We start from the raw sequence: 9,111 nt of genomic DNA, 5'->3' as shown, positions 1-9,111 counted from the left end.
CCTTATCACCCACGCAAAGGGGATGGGACTATCTGGGTGCTGTGCTACGCCAAAGCAGCTGAAGATTCATCTGCAGTAATGGATGGGCCTAAGGAACCAGCACATGGGCACCTAGGTGGACAAAAAGGGTGAGGGGAGGCAGAGACCAAGAGAAAGAGACAGAGCTGTTAGCAAAGACAAGATCCAACACGGCTTGCAGAGTCCATTTGCTCAGTTGATGTGATGAAAAGTCACCTTTTTCCTTTAAAAAGAAAGGAACAAATCTCAGCACAACTTTGATCTTGTAACACAAAACCAAATCTAAAGCACGATTGACTCAAAGTTACATTTTATCAAAGCTTGATTTAGTCGTCAACTATTGACTTTATCGCCAACGAGTTAAATCATTGATCAATCGGTTTGAATAATATTTTAAGCAACAAAAAAAGCCTAAATTCTCTGACTCCAGCTTCTTCAATGTGAATATATTTTCTGGTTTCTTTTCTCCTCTAAGACTGTAAAACTGGATATGTTTGAGTTGTGGACAAAACAAGACATTGGCAGATTAATTGGCATTCAAAATAATTGTTGGTTGCAGCCCTAGTCTGATTTTCATCAATTACAACCACAACACACAAAGGCATACTAAAAAATGAAGCAAAAATAACATTCTGTGAGGCATGGTCTGGAAAAAGAAGTTGCAGTAATGGACAGAGGCTCCAGAACAACTCTCTCATTGGGTGGACCGCTGCCAGCTTGTAATGTTTTACTTCAGTGATTTCATTTGTTCGCTCACACAATTTGGCAAAATAAAAACATAAAAAAAAAGGTATTTGGCTCCATAATGTTCCCAGTTTTCACCAAACCACTTATAAATTCCTTTTGTATCGTGTTTGAGAGGGTGTTTTTTTTGGAATGGAGAAAATAATAATAATGTAACGGTGTAATGTAATTCAACATCACACTGCCTGAAGAGAGCAATACAAAGTTTCTTCAGAAAGGTCACAGTGACACCTTCAAGTGCTGACCCTAATATTATCCAGTAATTGCAGAGTCATCACAAGTGCATCGGTTCAGACTGCTTCAGCAATCATTGCAGATGTGTAAGCTACTGGAATGACTGGGCAATGCAAATATCCCAGCTCACGGATCGATTTCATGCCCACTGCTGTGGAGGTGGCCTCCAGTAATGAGATTTGAGCTGCATCGGATGATCTATTAGAAGACCTGGGATCACATTTCACAGTAGAGGAATCAGTTTGTCTCTAGTTTACTCATGTAACATGCATGATTATTACAATTGTGTATGTGCATACATGCAACATTTTGCACCACACACTCATAATTCTGAGTGTATGCATATTGTGTACCTAACTTTACACTGCAAACTACTGAAGCTAATTCCTTGGAATAAACTGTAGAAACACTAAAAAGAGAGTTATAAAAATGGGGGTTACATTAGGTTCCATACAAATTAGCATGTTGACACCCTACACAATGTGTTGTATAAGTGACACTGCTTTGACGTACATGTGCTGCTCGTTTAAAATGCTTTGTGCGTTTGATTGTACTTGTTTTGTCCCATCGGCTTTATTAAGTTAGAATAATTACTGAAATCATTTTGAGGCTGTAGCTTTTACTGTGTGTCTAACATCTAAGAATTACCAATATTTATGTAACACACCCACATCCCCCTTAGTTATCCGATACACTTTTACAGTTTGAGCAGATACATCGTGCGCAGGTCATGGTAAAAAACGTTTATGAGACATTACGGCTTGATGTTAAACGTGCCTGGCGTGTATATACACACCTAAAGAGTAGAAAGGACTACTCCTATCAAAAGATAACCACCGATACACAGCCTTAAAGAATGACTGTATCTTTTACAACTTCACCTCCTTATCTTGTCTTCAGTCAGTCAGAAATTGGCAACAACCCCCTCCGCACCGTACCATACTTATATTATTACAGAATCAACCAGTGGGGGGAAATGGTTGCTTTCGGTTTATCTTTGGGTCTGCAGCACCGCTAACCTAGCCTGCTACAGTACATCCTGGTAGCCTGCTGTAACAAACCAGACTGCTGGCTCATGTCACAAGGTTTGTCCTGATGAAAAAGCTATCCAGCTGACTGAGAAAAATATTGTATACCAACAAACACTCAGCCCTCAAGGACACCAAATATCTTAGTAGAGAGAAGCTAAAAACTGCTGCTGGGAGCAAATTTTAGTAACACGAGCAGAAATAGTCTTTGTGTTGAAAACAGCAACTTGCAGTGTTATAAGATAAGCTTTGTAATATATATTGTTTGGCTGCTGAATGTGTACCAACATCACCAAACTTTGACTTTTAAAAAGGTTAAAAAAAACGTTATAAATCAAAGTTTGAACTTTCCATTTGTTTTCAGGTAGCAGGAGAGATTAATGCAACCTGCGTTTGGTGATAAGCTATCACTGCTTTATTAGATATGGCATCCAATCAGGCTTAATTAATGAATTTCCTAGCACCGACCAAGCTGACTACCTCACCCCCCTAAATCAGACAAATACTAATAATACTGATGATACTAACAAAGAATGATGCAGTCAAAGCTTTCTGTACTTTTTAAAGACTTTTCTCTTCAAACATGTGATTGAACTCCCTCATGGATATTTTTCCTTAATCAGCACACATTGATTTCACTCATGACTGCAATAATAAAAACAACCAAACACAGAATCATCTTTTAATCAGAGACTCCCGAGTAAGATTACCATGAATAGATGACTAAGCATTTCACACTTTATTTACGACGATTCAAACCTCAGATCTTCATCAGGAAAAATGTAAATGCCACAAAGTAGCATAAATACGTAGCCATATTGTGATCAATATTTGACTGTTTTGATCATTATTGTTTCTATTAAGAGAATGATTGCCTGTCTTTTTAAACAATACCAATTGCATATTTAGTTTATAGGTTTAAATGAATCACACAGTAATTTAATAGCTCAGTGTAGCATCACAAAGAGTCATGATCTAAGAGATGGATGGCTTACTAATGAAAAGGGGAACTGTATTTAAGAGCATCTTAATTCCTTAATTTGATTGTATGAACTGTATAACTCAATAAGACAAATATCAGCAGGGAGGGATAATTCAAAAGCATAACCAATTGAAAATATAGGTTATGAAAGAACAGCAGTTTTTCTTGATAAGAGTTGTTCAAAATGTGTGATTGACTGGTAATAGTAAGATAATATTGTAAAGTAACCGAAAATACAAAGTATATACACTTCCTGGCCACTTTATTACTTATGGGAAAGGGGATTGTTACCAGTGCTTCATTGTTTTACTCAATCCACCCAGACTAGACCTATGTTGGACTGTGTGTACAGATACAATCAGGACACACACACACGCACAAACGCACGCACGCACGCACGCACGCACGCACGCACGCACGCACGCACGCACTTTAATGCTCGAGAAAATGGATTCTCTCTTTGTGTATTATGAGAATTGATTTCCTCTGCACTGTAAAATCACCAAGGAGCCTAATGAAAAGGCAGCCAATATACCAAGCTGAGTAGCAAGGCATGTCACAGAGAGGAAGAAATGGAGAGGCATGCTAAATAATCAAATACTTTATTGATCCCCATAGCTAAATTCTCTGTAGCTGCACACGCTTTGCTACCGAGCAGCAACCCCGCTTTCTGCTGATTTATTACATTTCAGAGTAAAACACGTAGACGGGTTAGATATACAGAGGAAAGGCTGATTAAAACCTGGCTTAAGACATCCATCCCAGTTCCTGTATGTTTTTGCTCGTTAAAATATATTACAACTAAATAAATCAACTTATGCTACAATCATGAATGAGACTCATAAGTAACACATTTTCTTTGTACTAGTTCTTATTTTGACTTACTACAGTTATAGTTTTTAGTTCGAGTTATTTAGGCTGATAACACCGCCTCTGTGCATACTGCATACTGCATACTGTACTTGACTGACATCTCCCTAACTCTGGTTTTGTTGCACCTGCTGAGGCGGGACAACTTGTACCGTAATGATTCTTTAAAAATGTGCATGTAGGTTGATTTCAGCAAAGCTTCAACCTTAAATGTCGACCTGAGCAGAAAACCCATCAACCAGAATAACTGATATCACCTGTGTGGGTGTGCAGTGCATTTACACTGTTTGTACAGAACTGTGGAGACTCAGAAAATGTATTCTGTGATACACATTTTAAAAATGTCTTTCAGCAAGATGCTAAATGCTGAATTGCTAAATAATTCAAAGTTGGAAGGCAGAGAGCGGATGCATCTTATTAAACGATCATGTATCATCCAGATATAACTGGTCCATGTGAAATACTTCTTGTCTCTTGTTGTAAAATTGTTACAATGCAACGTTGTATTAACAATATCATTACAAATGTGTTTTTAACATGTTGAATTGAGGCATTTAATTCCATATGAGGGAGAAAAGACAGGTTTGATGCAACCCTGCTTTAAAAGATAACCATTAAAAACAGCACTTCAACATCACAGCTGTTCTTTTAGACACAATGTTAACTTCATGACCTACATGTGCGCTGTTGTTAAAATTGCTTTACATGACAGTACATTTCTATCCCCCAAGATGGTGGGTGGGGTGTCCATGCTTCTGTTCCCCAGACAGATTACAGATTGTGGCTTTCAATGAATGGAGGAAGTGAAAGCTCTCTAGCTACCCAACGTCAACAACAACACATCCCGGTTAGTGGCAGTATAAAAATGATGGCTACAGGGGAGAGGAATGGAGTGACCAAACACTAAGAGGATTTGACCCATCCCATTTCACTCACTGAGCTTCATTTACACTCTTCCTGTTGTGATACATGTCCCAAACATCAATAGCATACTGAGTTTCTTCTTAATAACAGACATTTGGGGAAGAAAAAAAGAGGACAATCGGCAAGTGCCGCCGGCCCGGTGTTTGTAAACAAAGAAGGGATAACAAGACACACAGAGGGAGCGCCTCTTCATTCTCTGCTCAGTTATTACGCCTCTACATCTTTACATAGCGAAACGTTGTTTTTCTGCTATATTAATGCTCTGAATATAAAATGTAGCACCTTTTAATGTGCATCCGATAATTACAAAAAAATGGCAGATCCTCACTATGGTAGATATTTTGTGTTGTTTGTGTAACCCGTCCTCACGTGGCTTCTTTCTCTCAGTCTGACTTATCAAATACACGATTGGTATCCCACTGTTCAGCAGCCAGCCTCAATCAAAGACCTTGAGCTGATGCTTATGAACTCATTTAAAACAAGGAAAAACAGTCTTAAAACAGAGGACCATAACTTTATTATCTCACTTTTGTTTTATTATTGCCATGTCACTAAAGATGTCCTTGTCAGTTTGGTTAGTCAGCACATAGCAAAGACCGAAGGATCCCCGTCATTTGATTAGCCATTAGTTTTGCCAAATTAAAACATGTTTTATGAATACAATAAAAGCCCAGTGCCTTAAAATCAGTAAGGTAAATAAGGTCCATACTATGTGATTCATACAGGCGTTAAACATTTCCAATGACTAAGAAATAAAGTTTTGGTGGCCGTACTGCAGTGAATCATATTGTGGAAACAGCACTTGTTTTGCAGTGGCTGACTGTCACTGACTGACTTGGATCTAGACTTCAGCAAGCAGGGCAGGCTTTGCTCCAGTGTCTAATCCATTTTTCCTGGGAGACACTTAAAGCCATTATGCAGTGTGCCCATATTCAGCACTCCCGATATACCAATGACAGAAGAAAACACAATTTTGTATCAGTCAATAACAGCTGCATACCTCATCATCAACATCATCATCTTCAGCCACCAGCAAGTCCTTGAAAGTAAAGACAGGGAGCTGTTCCAGCCTACACAGGCACTGTTGTTTTGACAAGCATGCAGAGGTATACATGAACAAGTGCAAAGTCTACAGATCCGCACAGGTTGCAGAGAACATAGGCAAACAGGGACATGCAGCCTAGCAGAAGTCTGTGATCACAGAGTATAGCTGCCACAGGCTGCATTGATTATCTAAAGACACCAACACAGATAGATGGGCTGCTAATACTGCAGTGCTTAACAAACAAACAACCAGCAATCTATATAGCACTACAACATCAGGCATGTGTAGGTGTTTGAGTATATCAAACATCGTTCTTGGACATCACAGTGGACACATCACTCCAACAGATGGCAACGTGTCTCGGTTAACGTTGGGCGATTGGTAAACGTGTTACGACAACACCGACGTTGTAATTGAACCATATTTAAAAAGGGTTATGTTAAATAGTTGTGTTGCCGATGCACCGTGTCACGCATAAGTTACCAGATAAGCCGAGCAGAAGAGTATAACGCTAGCTTGCTGAGCGACAGTGTTACGCAATATCAACACAGAGAAACTGAGGAATGCGACTCACGTCGGTGCACAAAAACACAGCCGCCAGCAGCAGATGGATGCTCTCTTTCCAAGTCGCGTACACTACGATCCCCACAGTGACTTGTCCACACTCTCCTGGATAACGATGATTGTCAACACAATATCAGGACAATGTAGGTGCGACAGACACAGAAAGAGTCCTGGCCAATGTCACACAGACGGCCGTGCACACAGCATGTGAATCATGACGAGAAAACTTCCAAAAACGGACACATTGAAAGCGGAGTTCCGCTTAACGCACAGCCACAGAGCCAAAAACAAACACGAGGGAGTGGCACTGCTTGCTACCGTAGTTGCTTAAAGCGGATTAGCAAGCTAACGGAGCCAGCTAACGCTTCTTAGGGAAAGCAACCCAGTAACGCTCCCACTATTTACAATAAAGCGCTCACAGTGCAGCGTTAGCTCGCCTGCTCTGCTCTCTGGTGGGTTATTCAAAAGCATTCAAAACAAACACCCGCATTGCCAACCATGGAGCAGTGAAGTCTGCCCAGTAAGAGGAGACTCAAATCGGTCGATGCGACAGACAACTTGTGACAGCAACTTTTTGGTTAGCTGCTAGCTGTCTAGTGGCAACCAATCTAGCTAGCTGGCTCGCCAACCTGTGTTTAAATCCGCTGCAGTGTGTTGCTCGTTGTCCGGGCTCGCGACCAACTCACCTGGTTTAACAATCAATCCACATCGGCTGAAAGGTGGCGAGTAAACGGCTGATTAATCCAGTCAGCCCCGGGACCACGGCAGAGGATGTGGCCGCTAAATCACAGACGAGAAGCGACGCAGTCCAGAGGAATCAAAGTGGGAAATCGCAAGCTAATAAGTTAGCGGCGCTAAATCGCTCATCTCCACACAGTTGTCCAATAAAGACGCTTGCGCGGACTTCTCACGTCTGGCGTTCACTAAATTGTCCGCTTGACGGTTAACGCAATAACCGTTGTCTTGGTCATGGATGCCGGGTCGGCCGCAGGGCTCGTTACACCAACGGGAAGCTGCCTCGGCTAGCCACGACTGTCAAGCGTTAACTGTCACAAGGCAGGCGAGCGAGTGGCCAACGAGCTAGCTGCTAACGTGCAGGCAGTAGCGAGCAAAGTTTCTCACTTCAATAGGCAGTTCCCCCTAAAAATGGCGGCGACGTGAATCACCTCCATTCCATCGTGAAGGAACCAACGATCAAAACGAATAGGAAAAGCCTGAAGTCGGAGCGGTGCAGTCGGCTTTAACTTAGGCGAGAGGACACGTGTGACAGTTGTGGAGTCTTGTTGATGCTGTTTCCTACAGGGAACATGTTGCCCCCTCCCTTATCCTTGAGTGTGGTGCTGCTGGGGTGGTCTGGATGGAGAGAGCGCCATGCACACGATGGCTGTCAACACAGCGTGCATTTATTATAGCAGGGGCCACTCTCTGTCTGGCTTTATGCACGTTCAGTCACTGAGCTCCTAACCTGATTAACAGTTTCAGTCTTAATCTGGTGTCTACTATAAATAGCCTCTATTTTAACTAATGTTAACAATTATTGTATGTATCCTTGCACAATGGCAGGTATTCTCAATATGTCAGTTTGCGCAGGGGCCACACGGTCCTTGACCCTAGTCTGATGAGAAGATTGGGGTTTGTATCAGAACACACTTTCTGTGTGGTCACAACCATACGGTGTAATTTTGTACTGACATTTAAATGCAATACTATTATATCCTCTGATGGACCTGTCAGCTTGCACTGGTGTGTCTATGACCTAGTTGTATGACTTGTTATTACATGGTTATATTATATGAAGTATGATTTATCAATTAAATAGACATATGCCAGATTGTTGCATACATAATTTCAGGCAGGGTTCAACACCCCAGTCCCCAGCAGTTTGGCAATTGACATAAATCCATTGGTATGCTACAAATGTTTCCATTTCCGGTACTGCCATTTTTACATCATGTGATTAAATCAGAGAGGCATACCTATGTTTAATTGAAGCCTTTGTTTATTCTATACATTTCATTAAGATGTTCTAGTTCTAGCATGAAAAACAACATCTCGTGTCAGCATAGACGTGACACCACGTCTCAGAGGATTACACATGCAACTGCAATCTGCATGCAGAATATATAGGATAATATGTGCAACGTGCATGGCAGCAAAGAGGTTAAAGATGGGCATTCCACAACAGGCTGCAGGCTGAGAAACCAATCATCTTACAGAATGGGGCTCAGAGGGCTTTGATTGGTTGCCTGGCCGCCCTGTTGTCATGATGATGGGAATCGGGTCCTGTCTGTGTGGTCTGTATCCAGGCACAGTAGTACACTGGAGCAAATAATATGGATGGACAGGCTGCAGACGTTTATAGACGTTTATTCAAACTAGAACTGAACATATTCTGCTTGTTTACAGATGGTGCATGCAGAAGAAGCATCTCTCACTTATGCTCTCTGGAGATGCACGTTCCCAAGTAACTGCTTGTTATAGAAGAGTGAGTTAAATCATGTTTTATTTTTTATTGACCATTTATCAGTCCTAAGAATAGAAATAGAGCAGTTCAGTATTTTGAGCCATGTCTAGAAAATAATCATGGTCATTACACGCATGTTATTTCTTGATTATTGTGATTATCTGGGTTTATTAATGGATTCTATCACATTGTATTGTCAACATTGTGTTTGTACAAAATTTATCTTAGCATTTAGAAA

This window comes from Taurulus bubalis (genome assembly GCF_910589615.1).
Source record: "Taurulus bubalis genome assembly, chromosome: 2".
In the NCBI taxonomy this organism is placed as follows: Eukaryota; Metazoa; Chordata; class Actinopteri; order Perciformes; family Cottidae; genus Taurulus; species Taurulus bubalis.
This window is presented reverse-complemented; position numbering follows the sequence as displayed.